Genomic DNA, 25,496 nt, shown 5'->3' on the forward strand with positions numbered 1-25,496 from the left:
GTACAAAGTTTGATTAAAGAAAAGCTGATAAGCTTTGATATTAGTAGGACTTTTGCACCTAATGTCAGTGGGAATCCTTTGTCCAGTCATATAGTCAATGCTTTAGACACAAGTAAAAGACATGCAAAAAGGAAAGTTGAAGAGCTTAATATGCCATTTGACCAGCTATATGAAGCCTTATATAAAGCTGGGATGATACAACCAGTGGTTTCATGTACTCATGTGGAAAAACACATCTCAAATCAAAGATGTAAATACCATGACGGGGCACTAAGTCATTCAATTAATGTCTACAAACAATTATGTGGTGAAGTTTAGAAATTGATGGACTCTCACCAGATAAAATTGTATGAAGAGTTGAGAGTCTACAAAGATATTGAAGTGGCTATAACAGACAAGTGGGTGCCAAAACCTGTTGCTATACGTTGTAAAAAGAAGCCACAATCAGCTGGAAATAAGTTTATTCCCAAACCAGTAGCCCTCAAAATTCCACACCCATTCTTTTATAAAGATAACAAAATGGTATCCTGGAACTATGAATGTGGGGTAACAATTCAAGGGTACCAAAAGAATATGCTAAAAGTTGAAACTGTTCATTTAATAGGAGTAGGGGGCATAACCAAAAGTGGAAGATGTTACACTTCGGAGACTTTGGATAAAATAGAAAAAAAAAAGAAAGCAAATTGAACCAAAGATTCCAAAAAAGGATACATCTAAACTTGTGCTTGAAATGGAGGCCTGCGAGTTTCTGAAACTAGTCAAACATAGTGAGTACTTTATGGTGGAGTAATTGAATAAGATGCCAGCCAAAATTTATTTATTATCACTTCTCTTAAACTCTGAATTGCATCGTAATGCCTTGTTAAAAGTATTGAATCAAGCTTACATGGCCCATAATGTCTCCGTGGAATATATGAATCATCTGGTAGGCAATCTAGTGGTGCTACGCCATATGTCCTTCAGTGATGATAAAATTCCATTGAAAGGCAAAAGAAGCACCAAGGCATTGCATATCACTGTTAAATGTAAGGGCCATATAGTAGCCAAGGTCCTTGTTGATAATAGGTCAGCCATTAATGTTATGCCTATGTCTACTTTGGCAAAGTTATACGTCTTATATCCAAGATAGTCAAATGGTAATCCAAGCATTCGATGGGACTAGACAAGAGTATTGAGAGATGTTGAGCTACCCATAGAGATTGGTCTATGTGTTTTCAATATAAAATTTCAAGTAATGAATATTTTTTCATTATATAGCTGCTTATTGGGAAGACCATGGATCTACAAGGTAGGTACTGTTTCTTTTTCATTGCATCAAAAGATCAAATTCAATGTGGAAGGACAATTAGTAATTATGGATGGAGAGGAAGATTTTCCAGTAACCTAACCCATAAATGCCCCATATGTGGAAGCTATAAAAGAATCACTAGAATGCTCTTACAAATCTTTTGAACCTATTAATATAGTAGATGAAGGGCTCAAATTTAGTCAAATTGTAATCAATCAGATGGTCAACAAAGGTTGGAGTATTGGGTTTAACCTGGGCAAGAACCTTCAAGGGGTAAGAGAACGCCCAAAACTTGACAATAGTGACAGAACAGGATTGGGTTATGAGATGAAAAAAGTATCAAGCCTTAGTAGAACGGTAAAGAATGAGTCAACGGTTGTTCCCCATTTAAATAAAACTTTCATTCTTGGAGGATATATGCTTCCAAAAGTTGAAAAAGACACAAAAAAGGAACCAAGGTGGGAAGAAGCCTTTGCCAAGTTGTCTATTCACATGGTAGATGATAGAAGCCAAAATGAGAAAGCCATGGTTTACCATTGCCCATCGGGATATGAATTGTAGAATTTGAGGGTCATCCAAATGCCTATTGTTTCTAATTTTCCTTTAATGTAATCACATATCCTAATTGCTTATGCCCAAAAAGCATTAGAATGAAATCTTATGTTTGGGCCTTTTTATTTTTTATTATTTCAATAAAAGTAAGAGCATGCATTTTGTTCATTTCTTCCATTCCATTCATTTCACCATCAAAATTTCTTGCCAATATTTCTTATTCTATTTACTTTCAAGTCCCTAAATGAATACAAAGGTAATCATGAGAATGATTTGGGGGGGTTTAACTTTGGAAATTTAGTTAATATCGATAAACTCAATACTGAAGAAGATTTTGAAGAATATACTTTATCTTCAGATTTAATGAGGCTAATTGAACAGGAAGATAAATCTATTGAACCTTATTAAAAAGTGGTCGAATTGGTCAATTTGAGCGATGTAAAAAACAAGAAAAAAGTCAAGATTGGCACTTCACTTTTGGTTGTTGACCAACAACGGTTAAAAGATTTGCTCTAGAAATTGACGGATGTATTTGCCTAGTCCTTCCAAGTTATACTTGAACTCAGTATCGAAATAGTAGAGCATAAGTTACCATTAAAGCCAGAATGCAAACCGATGCAATGAAAACTAAGAAGAATGAAACTGGAGATGTTGCTAAAAATCAAAGAGGAAGTTAAAAAACAATTTGATGCAAGCTTTTTGCAAGTGGCCAAATATCCTGAATGGGTGGCTAATATAGTACCTGTCCCCAAAAAGATGGCAAGGTGTGGATGTGTAGACTATAGAAATCTGAACAAAGCTAGCCCTAAAGATAACTTTTCTCTACCTCACATTGACACTTTGGTGGATAATACAACCTTACATTTGGTATTCTCTTTCATGGATGGATTTTTTTGGCTATAATCAGATAAAAATGGCCCTAAATGACATGGAAAAAACCATTTTTATTACCATGTGAGGAACTTTTTGCTACAAAGTTATGCCCTTTAGATTAAAAAACACTGGGACAACTTATCAATGGGCTATGGTAATACTCTTTCATGATATAATGCATAAAGAGATTGAGGTGTATGTGGATGACATGATTACCAAGTCCTAAAAAGAAAAAGATCATGTAGTCAACCTCATAAAGTTATTTGAAAGGTTGAAAAGGTTCCAACTCAACCTGAATCCAACTAAATGTATATTCGAAGCCAGATCAGGGAAGTTGTAAGGATTTATAGTTTGTGAAAGAGGGATAGAAGTGGATCTAGATAAAATTCGGGCTATTCAGAATTTATCACCACCAAATACTCAAAAAGAGGTTTGAGGTTTCTTAGGTAGATTGAACTATATATCTAGATTCATTTCTTAACTTACTCTAAAATGTGACCATATTTTCAAACTCCTTCGAAAGAATAATCAAGGGGAATGGAATGAACAATGCAAAGAAGCCTTTAATAAAATTAAGTAGTATTTATTAAACCCTCCAATACTAGCACACCCTATTTTAGAAAAACCATTAATCGTATACCTAGTGGTACATAAAGGCTCGATGGGATGTGTGTTGGGTCAACAATATGAATCCAGTAATAAAGAAAAAGCTATTTATTACTCGAGCAAGAAATTCATAAAATATGAGTCCAAATATTTTTTAATAGAAAAAATGTGTTGTGTTTTGGATTGGACAGCTAAGAGACTCAGGCAATACATGTTGTACCATACAACTTTGCTCATAGCTAAACTATATCCCATTAAATATATCTTCGAAAAGCCTTCACTAATAGGAAGAATCGCAAGATGGCAAGTGATTTTTTTTAATATGACATAATATATGTAAGCCTAAATGTGATAAAAAAAATGTCATTGTTGAATCTTGGCAGACAAGGCCGCTGATGATTATGAGCTCATGAAGCTTGATTTCCCAGATGAGAAATTAATGGCCATCTCAGAATCAGAAGAAGATGATAATGAATAAAAAATATGGTGGATGTATTTAGATGGGGCTGTTAATGCCATGGGACATGGGATTGGAGTAGTTTTGATATCCCTAATAGAGCATTATTATCTTATTATAGCAAGATTGAACTTCAATTACATCAATAATGTCACTGAATATAAAGCTTGTATCATGGGGCTGCACGTAGCTTTGGACAAGAAAATTGAAATGTTAAAGGTGTTTGGGGATTCGACTCTAGTCATTTATTAATTGAAAGGTGAATGGTAGACAAGAGATTCTAAACTCATCCTTTATCATAAATACATTTTAGAGCTATGCAAACAGTTTAAAACAATTCGGTTTGAACACTTATCTCAAGAAAAAAATCAGATTACAGATGCCTTGGCCATAATGGTACAGATTAGTGACACTGCAAAGATTCAACTTGTCAAGTTGGATATCAAGGACATGCCAGTACATTGCACCAACTTGGAAGAAGAATAAGATAGCTGCCCTTAGTACCATGGTATTATGTAGTACCTAAAGAATCAGTGGTACCCAAATTTAGCAATGAAAAATGATAAAAGAATTTTAAGAAGATTGCCCATAGGATTCTTTTTGGATGGGGAAATTTTATACAAAAGAGACAAAGATCAAGTGTTACTCCATTGTGTAAGTGCATTTGAAACCAAAAAAATTATTCAAGAGGCGCACAATGATGAATGTGGGGCACATACAAATGGGTAGATGATGGCAAGACAAGTCATGCGAGTTGGATATTACTGGTTGGCAATGGAAAATGATTGCATCGATTATGCTCGAAAGTGCCATAAATCCAGATCTATGCTGACATGATTCATGCTCCACCGAGTGCTTTGCATGTCATAGCACCACCTTGGCCATTTTCTATATGGGGCATGGATGTTATTGGCCCCATCACACCAAAGGCTTTAAATAGAAATATATTCATTTTTATGATGATTGACTACTTCACCAAATGGGTCGAGGCTAGCTTTTTCACAACAGTGACTAGATCAGTGGTCTGTAAATTCATCAAAAGAAAAATAATTTGTAGTTATGAGCTTCTAAAAAGAATCATATTTGACAATGCAAAGATTCTAAATAGCAAAATGATGCAAGAAATATGTGCCCAATTCAAGATCAAACACCATAATTCAGCCCCATATCACTTAAAAAAGAATGGAGCAGTGGAAGCTACAAATAAGAATATTAAAAGAATTCTGGAGAAGATGACTAAAGCATACAATGATTGGCATGAGAAATTACCTTTCGCTCTACATGCGTATCGAACTTCGATATGCACCTCTACTGGGGTAACTCACTTCTCTTTAGTTTATGGGATGAAAGCTGTATTGCCAGTAGAAGTAAAAATCTCATCTCTAAGGGTCCTAAGAGAAGTGGGATTAGAAGAAGCTAAATAGATTCTGGAGCGCTATGAGCAATTAAACTTTATCGATGAGAAAAGGTTGACGATGTTGTGCCATGGCCAATTGTATCAAAAAAGAATTATGAGAGCTCATGATAAAAAGGTCAAACCTCGATAGTTTCAAGAAAGAAAATTGGTGTTGAAAAAGATTTTTCCAAGTCATCATGATGATAGAGGAAAATGGACTCCAAATTGATAGGAGCCTTATGTGGTAAAAAAAGTTTTTTTCGAAGGAGCCTTGATCTTATCAGAAATAGATGGAGATAAACTTCCTAGTCCTATAAACTCTGATGCAGTGAAGAAATATTTTGCGTGATCCTAAAAAAAATAGAGAAAAAGGTTAAATCGAAAACCCGAAAAGGTAGTTTAAACTAAAAAAATAAAAAATAAAAAAATAAGAAAAAAAAGAAAAAAAGGAGAAGTTCAAGTTGAAAACATGAAAGGGTGACTTAGAACTAAAAGAAGGATTGAAACTCTAAAAGGCAACTGGAATTGGCACTACTTGGGGAGACATATCTGAGACAGTAAATTTTGAAGAGCTTTGAAGTGTTAGGGCATCAAGTTTTAACTGAGTTTTTGAAAGAGATCCAAGATTTGTTGCCATGGTTATCTAATAATTTGTCCTAAGGCACTACTACCCTAAATAGCCACTCCTATGCATTATTTTTCCTTCCTACCATCATTTGTAACTGATTATCCAAATAAATGAAAGCCATCTTTTCATTCTCTAAATCCTATACGTTACCCGTTTTCTTTACATCTTATCATGAATGGAAGAAATGCATAACTTGCATCCTCATGTTTTTAAATTGGGATAATGATTAATAATTGAAAAAAATCATAATAAGTGTCTTATTTTGAAGGATTGAAAGAGATAAAGGCAAAAGATGACCCAAAAAACAAAAAAAAAAATTAACTCTCATGGCTCTTTTTAGGATAAACAGACAGACAGATGCAAAAGTTCCTTTGCCAAAAATGCCTCCAGGATGATGAAAAATGGTTTCTTTGTATACTTCTATTGATGAAAGATGATTTCTTTGTCAAAAATACACCTTCAGATTGATGAAAAATAGCTTCTTTGTCAAATATAAAGGGGAATTTCTTCGTTAAAATGCATAATGAAGGTGAACATGCAGGATAATATCTGATGGTTTCTCTACTAAAAGGTACAAAAACAAGAATACAAAAGCCTTAATACCATAATCAATGATTCATTTGCATATTAGATAAAGCATACATTTGCATTATCTCACTCACTTGATTTTGGCTCAATCCAGATCATTTCTTATGATTTGTGGTTTCATCTTGATCATTCATTTTAGACCTCGACTCAGTCCTGGTCGTTTTATTTTAACTCATGGTTGCGTCCTGATCGCTTGATCTTGGCTTAATCTAGATCATTTCTTATAATTCGTGGTTCCATTCTGATCATTTATTTTTTACCTTGACTCAGTCATGGTCACCTCATTTGACTCTTGGTTTTTTCTCGATTACTTGATCTTGGCTCAGTGGTTTCATCCCAATCATTCATTTTCGACCTCGACTTAATCTAATCGCTTTATTTTGACTTGTGGTTTTGTCTCAGTCACCTGATCTTGGCTCAATCTACATCATTTCTTATGATTCATGGTTCTGTCTCGATCATTCATTTTAGGCCTTGACTCAATCCTAGTCACTTCATTTCATATGACTCGTGGTATCGTCCTGGTCGCTCAATCTTGGCTAAGTCCAAATCATTGCTTGTGATTTATGGTTTTGTCCCAATCATTATTTTTGACTTCAACTTGATTTTGGTCACTTCATTTGACTCGTGGTTTAACCACGATCTCCTAACCTTGGTTTAGTCCAGGTCATTTTTTCGAATTCAAGTCCAAAGTAGGTGTCTAGGTCTTTGCAACATCCTTGTCTAACAAAGATATGTAAAGAAGGGTAACTGTAGACACCTATTTCGATCCGAGCCTAATCGGCCCATTCTAGTCTAAGTCTAGTTAGACACCTATTTTAGTCAAGCCCAACTAGGCCCATTATAGCCTATTTTGGTCAAATTAGATACTTTTATTATTATTATTATTGTTATTATTATTATTATTATTATTATCATTATTATTATTATTATTTTCATTATTATGTTAATATTACTATTATTATTGTTATTTTTTTGTTTCTTTTTCTGCTCAATTTGCATGTGAATAGAGATTAGGATCACAATCCTTCAAGTCAACACAGAATCAAATTAATAAGACTGCTAAAATTTTGGACCTAAAATCTCATCTAGACATAATGCAATCGTAGGAATCAAGCCTGGGATTGATTATGTTCATTTCCTAAATTGATCTTAGGCTGCTTATAAATTGGATCTATTCTACAGAGTAAAGACACACAGAGAGACAGAGAAAAATATAGTGAAAATCACTGAAAGTAGGTTTGGAAAATTCTTGAGCAAAAAAGGTGTTGAAATTCAATCTTAGGGTTTTGGGAGTTAATTTATGGTTCTGGGATTGAATTCAGGTTTTTGGAGGTGAATTTAGGATTGTAGAAGGTTCTGGGAAGGCTTAGAACTATCAGGGAATTTTTTTGGATTTTTTTTGGATTTTTTTGGGTTTTTTTAATAAATTTTTTGGGTTTTTTTGGGTTTTTTTGAAGAACTTTGAATTTTCCAATGGAATTTTTCGACGAAGGTTGAAGTTTTCAGTGAGATTTCCATAATCTAGCAGGTGCTCCAAAAATCGATGGGTTTTTTAGTTTTCAATTAAATTTTTTGGTGAAGTTTTCATAAACTGGTGGGATTTCCAGTTTTCGGTTGAACTTTTCGATGGATTTTTTAAAGAGAGGTCAGAGGATTTTGGGGTAGAGAGAGAGAGGCTTTGGAATTTATGAGGAAAACTTAAAAAGGCTCATTTTATACTATTCTAGAATGATATCGTTTTGGTAAGCCAAGATTCACGCGTCGACTCGAAGACCTGCATCCTGACCCGACCTGATCGTAGGTTTTCTCTTTTTTATTTTCTTTTTATTTTTTATTTCTATTTTTTATTTTATTTTCACCCATATTTTTATTTTCTGGTTTATTTTTTTTTAAAAAAAAGAAAAAAAGAAAAAAATTTGTTTTGTCATTTCTTAAGAAGAAGAAGATTTAAAAAAAAGAAAAAAGAAAAACAAAACTAAAAAAATCAATAATTCATTATTTAGTAAATTATAAAATGAGCAAGGCTTGGATAATTCGAAATCAAATTGGTACCATCCCTTGGATGGGCGTTGTGGGGGTGCTATAACCTTCTCCATATGTAATTGACTTTCAAACTTAACCTCTGTTTTGCATATCAGCTTAAATCAGGTGGCCAATCATACCTAACCAAAAAGATTGGTGGCAACTCCTTTCATTTCAAGTCTAGTAGTAGGTCCATGGATCTATACGTTAGATAAGAACTACAAGTTTGAGACATGGGAAGAGGTAAATCTAGATGATCTCAATTTAGTGGAAATGTTTGAGTTCATGTTTTGAGAATGGAATTGCATGAAACATGAAGATACACAAAGAAGCTTATTTCGAGATTTTCATTATAGGTGAAATCAAGCATTTCTAGCATAAAAATTGATGATTGATGAAATTTGAGTCAAGGTAGAGATTGTTGGGAATAGTAGCTCAAATCCCATAAGAAATTTATTTAAAAATGGTTAGATATTACTTGATAGATAAGAAGACTTACAGAAGGAGAATTTTAAGAGAAAATGATTTTTAATAGGTGAAGTCTTTATAAGGTTAGGTATGAGAAAAAGATATAAGAGAGTTATAGGGTTTTATGGGTTATACATCCTATAAAACTATAAGAGATTAACATCTTTATGTGAATGTATGCTTGTGAGTGGATTAGAGAGAATGAGATGATCCACTTAGGTATGGTGCATGGATGCTCATGAATATGTGTTTATTTAGATTAAGAATATTCTATAGGGCTAGAGAAGAATGAGAGGATCTATGGGTATTAATTATGAGTGTTTTTATATGATTTGTATTATTGTAATTCTCTACAATTATTGGATTTTTTTTTTCATCCGTGTATGTTAAGTCAAACCATGTTAAATGAATGTCTCTTATGTGATTGATTGATCATTTAATTATACTTCCACTGACTTGGATCTTTAATTGATTTGGACCTTTTGCTTAACAAAGGCCTTTGCCTTCAGTGCAGATCCTGCTTGAACAAGGGTATTAGTTCCACCAATAAGATACTCATTCTCATCCATAGCAATCACTACAATTCCTGCTTTTTTGGAATCATAGTCAAAAGAGGCATCACAATGGACCTTAACCTTAGACAAAGGTGATTTGTGTCAAACAAGATTGTTCCTACTCTTTTTTTAATACGTTTCTCTTATAACTTTTATATGTATTAGATTCATGCCCTTGCTTTGGTGAGAGATTTTTTTAATATCGATAATTTTCATTGAATTAATTTTAAAATAAAATTTAAAATTATATTAATAGTAATTATTTAATTAAATAATTTTTATATTTTGTATATTTTAATATATGTATTAATATTAAGATAATCACATTTTATTAATTATAAACATTAATTATTTACAAATTACATAAAAGAAATATATTTGAATGTTTAATTTATATGCATTTTTAAAATATTTATATTCTATTATATAGTTTAACATATATTTTTATATATGGTATAAAATATTTTCCTAAACAATTTTTTATCATTTAATTTATTTAATAAATTATTATATTTAGTTTTTACTCTTACCCTTATATATATAAAATAATTCCTAAATTTAATTTATGTTAAAAAATTAAATCAACATGTCTAAATCATTTGCCCTTACAAGTTAGATTGTCTTAATTAGGTTTAGCTTATGTTAGAAGAAACCTTTTACTAAAGTCATTAGTAAAAAATATGATATGAACCATTTAGGATATGGAAGTTCAAACTTATATGTTTCTTTTCATCTTTTGGAAGGTTTTTTTTTTTGGGGGCGATGAAGTTAAACGCCCCCATATTTTATACTGCTAAGAAGCACCCTCAAAGCTAACTTGAGATTCATTAGTTGGGTTGTGAGGTTAAGAGAATGAAATATGAAAAAAAAAAAAAAAGAAATAAAAAGTTTAATGTTTTGTGATCTAATAAGCTAGACATTCAGCTGTATGGAACTTATATATATATATATATATATTCCTTTTTGTAAGAAAAAATTTGAGGATAAATAGGTTGCTTAGTTCCTCAGGTTAGGGTAAGATGTGTTATACCTGATAGTTTAAGACAAGTAACTGTTGGCCGTGTACTCAAGATGACCCCAACAAGTGACCACCGATAAGACTCGAACTCAAGATCTCTTCGTCGACAAGGACGAATCTAACCTATTGAACCAACCACTTGTTAGTATATGAAACTTATATTATTAGTTTACGAGAAGCAACATATCACCATAATCAAAGATTAAAAAGAGAACCCATATTAGTGGGCCTTTGAGATGGTGAACACGAAACCCATTATAATGACATTTTTACCTCACATGTAACCATCTCTTCCATATTTAACCAAATATATCAACAAACTTTTCAAAATTAACCCTCATATTCACTGTCTCTACCACAATTAACCCAATAAATCAACATTCTTTCCAAAATTAATCCTCAAATCATTATTAATTTCAAAAATGAACTGGCTTAGAATTGAAACCCCACACATCAGGGGATAGCCTTATTATATTTTTATTGATACTAGCTATTAGCGTGCTCTTCGCTACAAGAATATAATAAAAATATAATTTACATACGTGGGAGTTTAAAGATGGAACAATAAAAAAGAGAAAAAAAATAATATACAGATTCATATCATTTAAAGTATTTGTATATGTACATTAATTAATCTAAATGATGTAGATATATAAAATTAATTCATTAAATAATAATTCGCTTATCATTGTGATTGAATTACATAATATAATTAAATCTTGCATAGTATTGCACTATAAAAAATAAAAAAGCTGGTAATTCAAAATATTAATCATTACAAAAACTAATTATATTTTTGAAACGAAAGTTACGTAGAATTGTAAAGTTTGTTGAAACTCTAATAAGTTAAATTTTCATTAATAATTGAACACACCAAAAAAATTATTAATCTAAAATGTCGTCAGCTGTAAAAAATGTCATTAGTATTAAATATTATTCCCTTTAACTTTCAAATATAAAAATGACCTTTAAAATATTTTCATATACCTAAACTAACTCCAAATTCTCTTAAGGATGACATCAGATTTTACTCACCCTTACTTTAATTCTACTTTTAAAATATTTCATTGGACTCCAATTTAACCAATTATCAGATTATTATTTTTTATCTTTGATTTCGATTCAAGACATAAATGTATAACCTGCCTCTATCCTACATCCAACCCAAAATTAATATAATGATTTAAATTTAGTATAATATTCATAAAAATATTATTTTTAATATAAATTATATCCTAATTATATATAAATGTAGTGTTTTTATCAAAGTAATATCTTAAATTAAGATATTAAATATTATTTTTATTAATATATGCATATATATATATGCATATATTAATATAAAATATTAGTATGGAGTACCTTAAAATCTATTTTCAACTTGATCCCGATTTTTTAAAAAAATACATGTCTCATTTTTTATTTGACTTTCGATTTTAAAAAAATTGCCCCTATAAAATTAAGACGAATTGAAATTCATTGGGTATTGATTGTTTTATCATTTCTAAAATCTTCTTAAAATTAATTTAAAAAATAAATTTAACCTTGAAAAATATTAATCAAAATATTAAATATCTAAATAAATGTAAGTTAAATGTCTACATCCACCCTATATAGCAAAATCTCACAATTAACCTTAAAATTAAATTATAAAATCATATTTCACCCTAATCATATAATACTATATTCTAATTGACCTTTAAATTAGTTTTTATGATAACTATTAATTTTTTACGAAAGTTAGTGCCAATTCAATTACAATAGCTTTAATATATTCTATAATAGATTATAACTATGTTAAAAGAATTAAATTATCATTATTGTATATATTAAAGCCCAATCTTAAGAATATTGATATAAGCCAGCCTGGGGAGTAATAAGACACATTTGCATAAGTCGGCTCGATCCACCCTCAAAACCGTGCATAATTGCGTTCATCCATGGTTTACTTTAGGAGTGTAAATGACATATTAGTATTCACAAGCTATTTGAGTTCGATTTGAATAAAACTCAAATTTGGTTCGATTATTATTAAGTCGAAGTCGAGCTCTAGTAACTTGACTTATCGATCGAGCTGAGTTCGAATATTTTTATATCTAGCTTTAATAGCTCGCAAGCCGAATCAAGTTTTATATTTAAATATATATTTATTATTTTAATTAATAAAATATCTCGAACTCGAATTAGAGCTCGAGCACAAATAATTGAGCTTATCGAATATAAGGATCGAGTTTATTTTTACATATCAATCGAGCCTAATTGAGCGAATTCGAGTAGCTCAATTTCTATCTCGAGTCAAGCTCGAGCTAAAAAAATAAAACTCGATTGGTTTCGAGTCAAATTTCGAGTTCCGATTTTGAATCAAGCTCGAGTTTAAATTAATACTATATCGATTCAAACTCAATCGATTACACTTTTAATCTACCCAACCTCAAATCCTAATGCATATAAGATCAAAAACTACAAACCACAAATATGTAGGAAAAATGTATAATAAAAAAGGTGGGCAAATCTTAGCTCATATGTATAATTTTGATAAGAAACTTAAAAGGAAGCCCAAGATCTAGCGAAAATCCCCTTCAGTTGGCCGAAAAGCAGGGAGAAACCGTGCATTCATGGCTGGCCAGCATAGCCGTTAGGGTTACCAAAACAGAAAGTAATAAGTTAGTACTCAACTTTAGTAGTTTCTTAGGTTTCTTTCATAGATTCTGATTAAAGCATTTCGCGGTTCAAAGGATACACTTGATTTTTCATTGTAAAAAATGTGTCAATAAGATATTAAGAGAATTTTAAACATTCGAATCGAATTGACGTGACAAATCAATCTAAATTATTGAGTTAGCTATCAATAATGCCAATACAGTAACCCACTTGATAGAAGCATTACCATACTGATGTGTCTCCCAAATATTAAGAGTCAATACACCACGTCAGCACGGGTTGAGCCATATCGACCTAGCATTCGTTTCTTCAGAACGGGTCAAATCCAATCCTATCACATCTTATCACAAGTATAAATATCTCATTTTCATTTCAGGTAAAGAGATCTCACTTTTTCAAGATATTTCTGTCTAATTTTTTTTCTCTTTTAAGCACTGAATTGTGTATCAAAATACAAACGTAAGAGATAACTCTCGTTTTTATTTTTAACCGATTTTCAGTCTTATGATTTCTTATTTCTATCTTTTAATCTGAGTTTGGTACAAATGGATTCTTTTTAGATTTTCATTTAGATGCTCTAGAGAAGGGCAGTTTAGAAGTTAAATATAAAATATTTTTGTTAAATAAATAACATTTAGACTGAAATGATATGAAATTTAAAAATTCTTGTTTAAAATCGGGTTTAAGACAGGTTTGGCGGACCGTTAAACCCATGGATATGTCTACTTAGAAGATAGTGTGGAACTCTATTGACCCAGGTTTTATGTCCCTGGCTCCTGCCAATGCCAAGGGTTCCCTCGTACTTAGCACGAAACAAAACAAGAAAACAAAATACAATGTGTTATAATTGAACATTACATTTTTATTGATGCATATATATGAATTCCCACTAGTATCTTTCGTTCTTTGAGAACTTTGCTCGTGTATTCTTAGGCCTAGTTTAATATTTTTATTGAGATGGGAAAAAGTTTTGTTTGAAACAAAAAAGGTTTAAAAGAAACCGTAAAAAAACTATATTTTAAAATTTTTGAGTGTTTGACATTGCTTTGAAAAATTAAAATGTATAAAAAATATGATGTTGGAAAAAATAAATTACTTTTGTTAAAAGTAAATAATTGAGTGAGTTTAATCATTTTGTCTCTAAAATATAAGTTTTAAACCGCAATTAAACCTCCTAAGTAACTTTTGCAATTAGTTCAATTTTAGCTATAAAAAGATGCTTTCAATATAAATTATAGTATATTTAGCATTACTTTTGCTTTCAAAAATTATATTTCTCAACTTGAACATAAGAGGAAACAAGACCGTATTGAACCTCATAAATTATGGGTTCAAGTTTTATAAGGTGTTAGGGACATTTTTGAGTCATAAACGTATAATTGTCTTTTACTTTAAGAGAGTAACTTACAATTGGATCAAAGATATTTTGGTCATTTAGTTTGAGTTAACTTGTATAAATACTCCCACTCTTTTTAAGTAAAAGAGGGACCGATTCTTTTTTCAACCTCTCATACTTTCCTTTGAAATCTTCTCTTCAACCCTCTTATTCTTATCTTTGAGCATATTATTGAGTTCTTCCCTATAATATGAACTTAGCATAAACAAATGGCTCATGAGGTAAGGGTTTTTCTCAACTAAGTTTGGAATGACACCACAAAAAGGTAGAAAAGCTCAAACCTAGCTTGGCCAAAGTGTTTGAACCCAGCTCGGCCAAAGAGTTACAACCTAGCTCTACCAAAGAGCTCAGACTTAGCTTGGCCAAAGAGTTCGGACTAAGCTTGATCAACGAGCTCAAATCTATATATCAACTTCAAAAAGGCCTCATTTCCACAATAGTTTGACCTAAGAGCTAGAACTCAACTTGACCAAAAGAACTTGGATTTACAAAATGTCTTTTATAAAGGTCTAATTTAACAAAATAGCTCAGACTTAACTCGATCAAAAAAGTTTGGATCTACAAAATGCCTTCATAAAGGCCTAATTCAACAAAATATCTCAGTCAAAAGCTCGGATTCAATTCAACCAAAAGAGTTCAGATCTATAAAATGCATTCATAAAGGCTTAATTCGATAAAACAATTTGGCTTAAAAGTTCTGACTTAGCTCAACCAAAAGAGCTCGGATCTACAAAACACCTTTATAAAGGCCTAATTAGATAAAATAGCTTGACCTAAAAGCTTGGACTTAGCTCGGTGAAAAGAGCTCAGATCTACAAAATGCTTTCATAAAGGTTCAATTCAACAAAACAACTCAACCAAAAGAGTTCAGATCTACAAAATGCCTTCATAAAGGCCCAACTCAACAAAATAGTGTCATAACATATGGATCCATGGGCCTACCACTAGACATGAGTTAAAGGAGTTACCATAAATCTTTTTTGTTTTTAGGTGTGATTGACTATCTGATTGAATCTGTCCTATTTAAAAATGAGTCCCGAGATTGACTTAGGTATCTTTAAATAGTAGATTCTGATATACGAAATCAAAGTTTAGATTCGAGAGTATGATTATACGTGCGAAAGGTTATAGCACCCCTACAGCGTCCATCCATAAGATAGTACCAGTTTGATTCCAAATTATCCAAGCTTTAAAAAATGTTTATGCTTTTGACAAAATATTAAATATTGAAAATTTAGTCTTAAAATTGTCTCAATAGTTTAGTAGCAATTTAAGATAATTCTCTCACCTCAGAAGTATTCATATAGACTAGTGTCCCACTTTGAAGAGGCTCTATTATCGAATTTATTAATATTTTTTTATTAAAAAAATCAGTAAATTCTCTCAATAGTTTGGTAATACTTATTTTGAAGTAGATCTCCTAATAGCTTAGTGAGATTTTATTGTAAAAAGATTTTATAAAAATCTATTCTTTTTGAGAAAATTCATTAAGTCTCTCAATAGTTTGGTAAGACTTAATTTGGAAAGCAATCCTTTAATAGTTTGGAGGATAAAAATTAGTTTTTTATTTTTTATTCATTATTATTTTTTTGAAAATAAATGATTTTTGGAATTTCCCAATAGTTTGGTGGATTCTATTTTAAAAATTAAATCCATGATAATGCTCCAATAGTTCGGTAAAATTTATGAATTTATTTGAAAAGATTTTTTGATTTTTCCTTTTTTTTATTTTTTTAGAAAAAATATTTTTTTTGTAGAATTATTTGGTATATAAATCACTCAATACAATTAAATAAAATAAAAAATAGTAAGATAAGATAAATAATATGAAAAATGATAATAAAATAAAAATAAAAATACATAAAATATGAAAATAAAAAAATAGAATTAAAATTGAAAAGGGACAACTTGTGATCAGGTCAAGTTGGATAAAGAGTAATGCACAGATCCTTGTTAGATTATGCATAGATTCAAGCTTGCAAAAAATGACATTATGGGATGGGTATATCAGCCAATGTTCAGCTTTTTCCTCTAAAAATTAGTCTCCCTTCTCTCTCTAGGTTTAGATTTCTTTGTCTTCTTTCTAGGATAGCTAAGAACAGTGCCTAAAAGTTCAACCAAAAACTAAAAAATCCACTGGTTTCTGGAAAAGTTATCGACATCCCATTGAAAAATTCAACCTTTGTTGGAAAATTCCACCGAAAAATTTAAAAAGTCATCCCCAAACCCAGATTTTCCCAGATTTTTCCAAAACCCAAAAAAACTCCAAAAATTTGACCTTGATCCTAGAGTTTCAAAACTTCAATTCTAACAATCTGATATAGAAACTAGAAGCCAAAACCTCCCAATTACACAAAATCTCAAACCTAGAAACTCATAGAACCAAACTTTCAAAAACCTAACTCCCAAAATTTTTCCAGACCCTTTTTTTCCCAAAATTCACTCTGTCTTGTTCCTACGATTCTTGATTCAATTTATAGGCATTCTTAGGAGGGTCTTTAGGAAATGGACGAATTTAGGGTTGGATTATTGCTAACGTCTACATACAAATTAAAGGTTTTGTGATATATGTCATTAAACCATGCATATCTTCTGATAAGTTGATTCAATTTCAATTCCAAATCATTGTTACAGATTGAATAGGAAAGAAAAGCAGAATAATAAAATGAATAAAAATAAAAATGAAAACAAAATATAATAATAATAAAAATAATAATAATAGAATATACTATGGTATAATAAATATAGTATAACAATAATAAGAATAATAATACCATACTATAATAATATACAATATAATGTACTATACTATATGCTATACTATAATAGTACTAATAATAATATTATACTGTAATATTATTATAACACACTATAATACATAATACCACACTATACTATAAAAATGATGATAACAAAGGAAATCAACCCTAATTTGCCCTGGACCCAAATGGGTGTCTACAAATAGCTTTACCTAAGAATTCAATCTCAACTTGGCTAAAAGAGCTTGAATCTACAAAAAGCCTTCATAAAGACTAAATTTGACAAAATAGCTCGGCCTAAGAGCTTGAACTCAGCTCAATGAAAAGAACTTGAATCTACAAAATACTTTTATAAAGGTCTAATTTGATAAAATAGCTCAAACTAAGAGCTTGGACTCAGCTTGATCAAAAGAGCTTGGATTTATAAAATGGCTTCACAAAGACCTAATTCAACAAAATAGCTCGACTAAAAAGTTCAGACTTCACTCTTTAAAAGAGTTCGGATCTACAAAATGCCTACATAAAGGCCTAACTTGACAAAATAGCTCAACTTAAGAACTCAAACCCGGCTCAGCCAAAAGAGCTAGCATCTACAAAATGACTTCATAAGGGCCTAATTCGACAAAATAGCTTGGCCAAAGAGTTAAGACTCAGCTTGACCAAAAGAGCTTGGATCTACAAATTGCTTTCATAAAAGTCCAACTCAATAAAATAGCTTGACCTAAGAACTCGGACTCAACTTGATAAAAAAAGCTCAGATTTACAAAATGTCTTCATAAAGGTCTAGTTCAAAAAAACATCTTGGTTAAAGAGCTCAAACTCAACTCAGCCAAAAGAGTTTGGATCTACAAAATGCCTTCATAAAGGTTTAACTTGGCCACCTTGGCCAAATAGCTCATCTCAATAAATTATCTTCATAAAAGCTTAGCTGGGCCATCTTGGCCAAAGTGATTAGCTCGGCTAAAAGAACTCACCTCAGTTAAAAAAGCTTTTCTGGGCAACTTCAATCAAAGAGCACATCTAAAAAAATTATCTTCACAAAAGCTTAGCTCGACCACCTAGGCTAAATAGCTCAACTTGATCAAAAGAGCTCAGTTTGGCCAAAAAAGCTTAGCTAAGCCAAAATAGCTCACAATGATAAAAAAAACTTATCTTGGCCACTTTGATCAAAGAGCTTATCATGATAATTTGCCTTCATAAATGCTTAGCTGGGTTATCTCGACCAAAGTGATTAGATTAGCTAAAAGAGCCTAGTTCAGTTAAAAAGGCTCATTTCAGTTAAAAAATGCATCTCGACCACCTCGATCGAAAAGTTCATCTCAATAAATTAACTTCTCAAAGGCTTACTTCAACCACCTCAATCAAAGAGCTTATCTAGGTAAATTACCTTTATAAAGCCTTAGCTAGGCCACATCAACCAAAGTGATCAATTCTACCGAAAGAGCTCACCTCAGTCAAAAAAGCTTAGCACGATCGAATTTTCTTGGCAAAAGATCAACTCGATCAAAAAGTCTTAATGATTAACTCGACAAAAAGAGCTTAGGATAGTTAAAAAAGCTTAGTTCAACCAAATTTCTTGGATAAAGTATTAACTTTACCAAATTTCCTTCAAAAAATGTTAGTTTAGCTAAAAGAGTTTAGCTTAGTCAAATTTCATTAATAAAATATTAGCTTTGCCAGCTTGACAAAAAATACTTAGTTAAGCTAAAAGAGATTAGCTCAGCTAAAAAAAATTAGCTTAGCTAAAAGATTTTGGCCTAACCAAGTTTCATTGATAAAGTAGCAATTTTGTCACTTTTTCTTAACAAAGATATAGCTTGACCAAAGAGCTCAAGTCAACTAAAAAATTTTAGCTTGACCTAACTATTTAGCTCAGTAAAAGAGCTCATTATAACAAAAGTTTCTTTCAAAAAAGCTCACTTTAGTAAATTTTCTTTTAATATGGTTCGATTTAACAAAATTATCTTTGTAAGAGTTTAAATTCATCAAATTCACCTTAGTGAAAATCACTTCGATACAAATTCACTTCAATATAAATTCTCTCAACATAAATGAATTTACAATCTCATTATAAAATCTAGCAAGTGTCATGTCAATTATTAGGTAACTAACTTAGACAACCTAAATACCCTTAGATCAATCGTCTATTAAACTTGGCCAAAATAAAATAGTTAGTAAACAAAGTCAAATAACTATTGAGATCCCATTAGTTATCCACGTTAAATGAATCACAAAATGACATCTCATCACATCGATACCTCAAACCACTTGTGTCACTAAAAGGTTGGACAACGAATTCGACATTTAAAGTTTGAACTCGAATGTATCTTTAAATTTTAACAAACACACTAAACACAAAGTAGGTTAGACATCTTGGCTTAACCCTCGTCTGAATCTTCAGACTATTTTTTAAGGGGGACATATGTTAAGGGCATTTTTAGGTCATAAGTGTATAATTATATTTTACATTAAAAAAGTAGCTCACAATTGGACTAGGGGTATTTTGATCATTTAGTCTGAGCTAACCTGTATAAATACCCCTACTCCCTCTAAGTAAAAGAGGGGCCAATTCTTCTTCTAACTATCTCATATTTTCTTTTAAGCTCTTTTCCTTATCTCTGAGCTCTTTCTTCCAATTTGAACTTAGAACAAACATAAGGTAAGTATTTTCAAAGCTAATTTTTTTTTCATTGAAAAGTAATTTAAATATTTGGTTTGACATTTGATTTCAGTTCTCTAATCTTGTTGCCTATGCTAACCATATTCCTTAACCATTGTTACATTTAATAGTTAAGGATATTCAAGACCACCTGTCATAACGTATAGATCTATGAACCTACCACTATACAAAGATCAAAGGAGTTACCATCAATCTTTTTTGTTTATGTGTGATTGGCCACCTAATGAATATGATCCACGAACTAGATTTTAAGTTTAGGAGTACAGTTACACGTGAGAAAGGTTGTAGCGCCCTTACAGTGCCCATCCTAAAGATTGTACCAGTTTGATTCCAAAATATTAAATATTAAAAATTAGCGTTAAAGTTGTCCCAATAGTTTGGTAATAGTTTAAGATAATTCTTTCACCACAAGAATATTCATGGAGACTAGTGTCCCACTCCTGAGAGGCTCTATCGTTGAATTTATTAATTTTTTATTTCAAAAGAATTAGTAAAGTCCCCCAATAGTTTTGTACGACTTACTTTGAAGTAGATCTCTCAATATTTTGGTGAAACTTTATTGTAAAAAGATTTGTAAAAAATTTTGAGAATTTCATTAAGTCTCCCAATAGTTTTGTAGAACTTAATTTGAAGCAATCCTCAAATAGTTTAAAGGATAAAATTGTCTTTTATTTTTCTCTCATTATTTTTTTTGAAAAAAATGATTTTTTTGAAATTTTTCAATAGTTTGGTGGATTTCATTTTAAAAATTAGATCCATAAAAATTCCTAATAGTTTGGTAGACTTCATGAATTTATTTTGAAAAAGTTTGTTTCTTTTTTTATTATTTTTTTAAACTTATTTGAGAAGATTTTTTTATTTTATTTTTATATTTTTCATTATTTTATTTTTGCTTCTTCTATTTTTCAGAAAGAAAAGGTGTTTTTTTTAAATAAAAAAATAGTGAAATTAAAAAAAAGATAAAAATAAAACAAAAAATTAAGATAATAAAATGAATAAAAAATCAAATCAAAAAATAAAATGAAAATAGAAAAGAAAAACCTTGAGATCGGGTCGAGTCAGAACATGAGTCAACAGGTCAGAGCACGTATTCTAAGCTATTGAAACGGTGCCGTTTTAACATTGTATAAAAGCCATTCCCCTTTGCTTTCATTTAAAACTACCTGGTTCCCTTTCTCTCTAACCCTTAATTCTCTCTCCCTTTTCTCTAAAAAAAACCCAAAAATTCAATGAAAAACTGGATCTTTCGTCAATTTCTAGAAATCTGGCAGGAATTTGGTTGGAAAATTAAAATTCCTGTCGAAAAATTCATCGACAAATTCAAATATTCATAAAAAAATTCATATTTTTCAGAAAAAACCCAAAATTTCCTAAACTTTTGTAGATTTCTTCCAAATCTTTCCAGACCTTCAATCTTAACTTCAAAACCCTAAATCTAAATGCAAAAGCCTCAGCATTTCTAAAAAATTTTAGATCAAAATCCAAAACCCTATTACCCAAAATTTTCCCCAACTTTTCAATGTGTAATCGAAATCCACCCCCATTTGTTCTGTAGTTTCTTGTCTAATTTATAGGCCTTTTAAGATAGATTTTAAGAAACTGACAAAATTAATCCCAAGCTTGAATCCTAGGATTGGATTATGCCCGAACCTCAAATTGAGTCTAGGTTCTTGGCTAATTTCCTGGGTTGAATTTGTAACCCTAATTACAATAAAACTATTGACTATGTTGAATTCCTTTGATCGGATTACAGTTTCCAAAATTCATGCTAGAATCGAAACAAAAAAGGAAAGAAAAAAAAATATAATAAAATAAAATATAATAATAATAATAATAACTATAATAATAATATAGTATAGTAATAATTATTATTATAATAGCTATAATCACTGTAATATAATAATATAATATAGTATAATATAGTACCATAATAATAATATAATAATAGTGATATGCTATACTATAATACTAGTAATAACAATAGAAAAAATAAAATTGACCCGTTTGACCTCAAACATAGATGAATGTTTACAGTTGCCCCTTTTTGCATATCTCTATTAGATAGGGATGATGCAAAGACCTACATACCTATTTTGTTATAATCTGAGAATAAGAGTTAGATCAGTTAAGAAGAAATGACTAAGATTGAGATTGAATAACAGAGACAAAATTGTAAGTCAACAAGATGAAGTGATCAGGATTGAGTTGTGGTTGAAGATGGCTGATCGGGATGAAATTACGAGTTAAAAAATGATCTAGACAAAATCAAGATTGAATGATTGGGACAAAACCATAAGTTGAAAAGATAAAGCGACTAAGATCAAGTCAAGGTTGAAGATAATTGACCAAGATGGAATTGTGAGTCAAGAAATGATCTAGACAGAACCAAGATCGAATGATGGGAACAAAACCACAAATCAAAAAGATAAAGCAACAAGGCCCGAGTTAAAGTGGAAGATGACTAATCGGGATAGAACCGTGAGTTAGTCAGGAAATGATCTGGATGAAATCGAGATTGAATGACCAGGATAAAATCACAAGTCAAAAAGATAAAGCAACCACGATCACATTGAGGTCAAAGATGATTGATTGAGATGAAACTGTGAGTCAAAAAATGATTTCGATGGAACGAGATCGAATGACCAAGACAAAACTGTGAGTCAAAAAGATAAAGTGACCAAGACCAAGTCAAGGTCGATAATGACTGATTAGGATAAAACCATGAGTTAAAAATGATCTAGATAGAACTAAGATCAAATGATCGAGACAAAATCATGAGTCGAAAAGATAAAGTGACTAGGACTATGTCGAGATTGAAGATGACTGACTGAGATAAAATTAAAAGTAAAGAAATGATCTGGACAAAATCGAGATTGAATGACCAAGATAAAATCACAAGTCGAAAAGATAAAGCGATTAGGATCGAGTTGAGGTTGAAGATGATTGACTAAGACGAAATCGTGAGTCAAAAAATGATCTAAATGGAACTAAGATCGAATGATCGAGACAAAATCACGAGTCAAAAAGATAAAGCAACCAAGACCGAGTCGAGGTAAAAGATGATTGATCAAGATAGAATCATGAGTTAGAAAATTATCTAGACAGAATTGAGATCGAATGATCAGGATAAAACCATGAGTTGAAAAGATAAAGTGACCAGGATCGAGTTGAAGTAAAAAATGACTGATCAAAATGGAATCGCGAGTCAGGAAATGATCTAGATAGAATTAAGATCGAATGATCAAGATGAAATTGTGAGTTGAAAAGATAAAGTGACTAGGACTAAGTCGAGGTTGAAGATAACTAATCGAGACGAAATCGTGAGTTAATAAATGATCTGGACAAAACCAAGATAGAATGATCAGGAAAAAATTACGAATCAAAAAGATAAAGTGACTAGGATCGAGTCAAGATTGAAGATGACTGACCGAGATAGAACCGTGAGTCAAGAAATGATCTGGACAGAACTAAGATAAAAAATGAGTAATAAGTGATATTGCAATGATGCAAATGAATATCCTATCTAGGATGCAAATACAAATACAATGTGTGTAATATTGATGTCATGAAATTTCAATCGTGGTGATAAGATTCTTAAGACTCAACCAACTATTCTTAGCTTCTTGGTATTAATAATCTCAAAGTAAATTTTATCAGTTGTTTCATGTCATTTTTTTCATTTGATCATGTCTTACAGGCCATGTCAACTAATCTATCAATGAATTGGGTCATCTTGTTTACCCCTTGTAAATAATTTTCTCATGCTTTTTTCATTTATCTTATCTTGGATTTCTTTCAAAAAATGGAAAACTCTTTGTTAAACATGTTATTCATTTATTTGCCATCATTCAAATCAGTGGCAGACCTGATACATTTCTTTAGTTCATTCAAGGAATGTTCATTTAGTGAAGGATAAGAAGAATGGGTTTTTATTATTGAAAAAACAAAAGGTAGGGTGAAAAATAACTCAAGGGTGAACAAAGGTAAAATACTGAGATTTATTCAAATTAACATCCAAAATAATGTTTGGTTAGATAATTTTGAACTCAAAATCAGGATCATCTTTCAAAAACACATTCCATTAATATCTTTAACCTTTGAGCTAATCATCATCCTCCTTCTGAAGACCTTCACATGAAGTTTTTTTTTTTAGTTTTCATTTTCACTTAAATTGCCCTTTTGGGTTTTCGGTCTAAGTCTCCCTTTTTCCTTTTTTTTTCTCTTTTCTTTCTTTTTACTTTTTTTTGCAATTTTCTTATTGTTTTTTTTGCCTTTTTTGTTTTTATTTTTTTTGCACACATTTTTCTCATTTTTTCCATTTTCTTTCTCTTTTATTCATCAATAACACTTTGATCAATTTTTTAAACAATCCAATGATAAATCCACCTTAATTTAATTCATGATTCTCCAAATCGAGTGTTCACATTCGATCAAAATTAATTTTTAAGGGACGTAATGTAGGCTAGGGTAAAGAGTGCCAAAGAATAAAACAGGCCTAAATTGTATTTGAAGAGTAATCAAACCAAGGATCATTTCTTCATGTTGTGCACATTGATGTTTTGCCCCAACAATTTCTCTTCATTTTCTTTTTTCCTATTTTTTTGTTTTATATTTTTTGTTCTTTTCTCTGTGTGTGTGTGTTTTTTTTGTTGGTGGAGCATATTGGCATTTTGCCCTATCAATTTTCTTTTTTTTTTTTCAAAAAAAAAAAGGGCTTTGCTCTTGGAACTACTAAGGGTAAACAGACTTTCTGACTTTACCCCCCAATGTAGAGGTGATCCTTGGTTAGGATTTTTTTAAAAAATTTTTCAATAGGCTCAATGGGATAGCAAGGGATAATTTTATTTTTGAAGGATAAAAGAAAGATGGCCATTTATCATTTCTAGCATGAATACTCTCAAAGGAAAATCTTTATTGACTAGGAGCAAACTTGTGAATGGATAATCAGGAAGATCATGTGTCGCATCACTTTCACCTTTCAATAAGCCAAACTTTCACTAGAGTTATCTTCTTTTTTAGTAGTCCCAATGTCAAATTTATCAATCCAACCACCATGAATGGCATCGAATCCTGAATTATTATTTTGATTGCCTAAACCTTTATTATTTAGAATCAAAGAAATAGGTATGGGAAAAGGTATAAGAAAGTAAAAATAAATAATGAGTATTCACACAAAAGAGAAATATCATGAAAATGCATCAAATTGGCCTTTTATTAAAATAATGAAAAATAAGATGAAGTCTAAGTACATAAAAAGATCTATGTTCTCAAGAAATCCAAATGATAAGCAGTTCTAATCAACCTCTCCAAAATTTATGCCCCTGGATGATTGGGCGAAAGGTCATTATTGACATTGGATGCCGTGTTTCCACTAACATCGAAATTTATCAACCCTTATTTTATCATACTTTGCACCATACATTTCAAAGAGATACAATTTTCGATGGAATGACCTACCATCCCAAAATGGTAGTCATAATGGGCAGTGGAGTCATACCATTTGGGATAAGGAGGTATAGACACCAAATTTTGTTCGGGTCTATTGAT

This window comes from Durio zibethinus, chromosome 3, assembly GCF_047325235.1.
Source record: "Durio zibethinus cultivar Kanyao isolate XHJ-2024 chromosome 3, ASM4732523v1, whole genome shotgun sequence".
Lineage (NCBI taxonomy): Eukaryota > Viridiplantae > Streptophyta > Magnoliopsida > Malvales > Malvaceae > Durio > Durio zibethinus.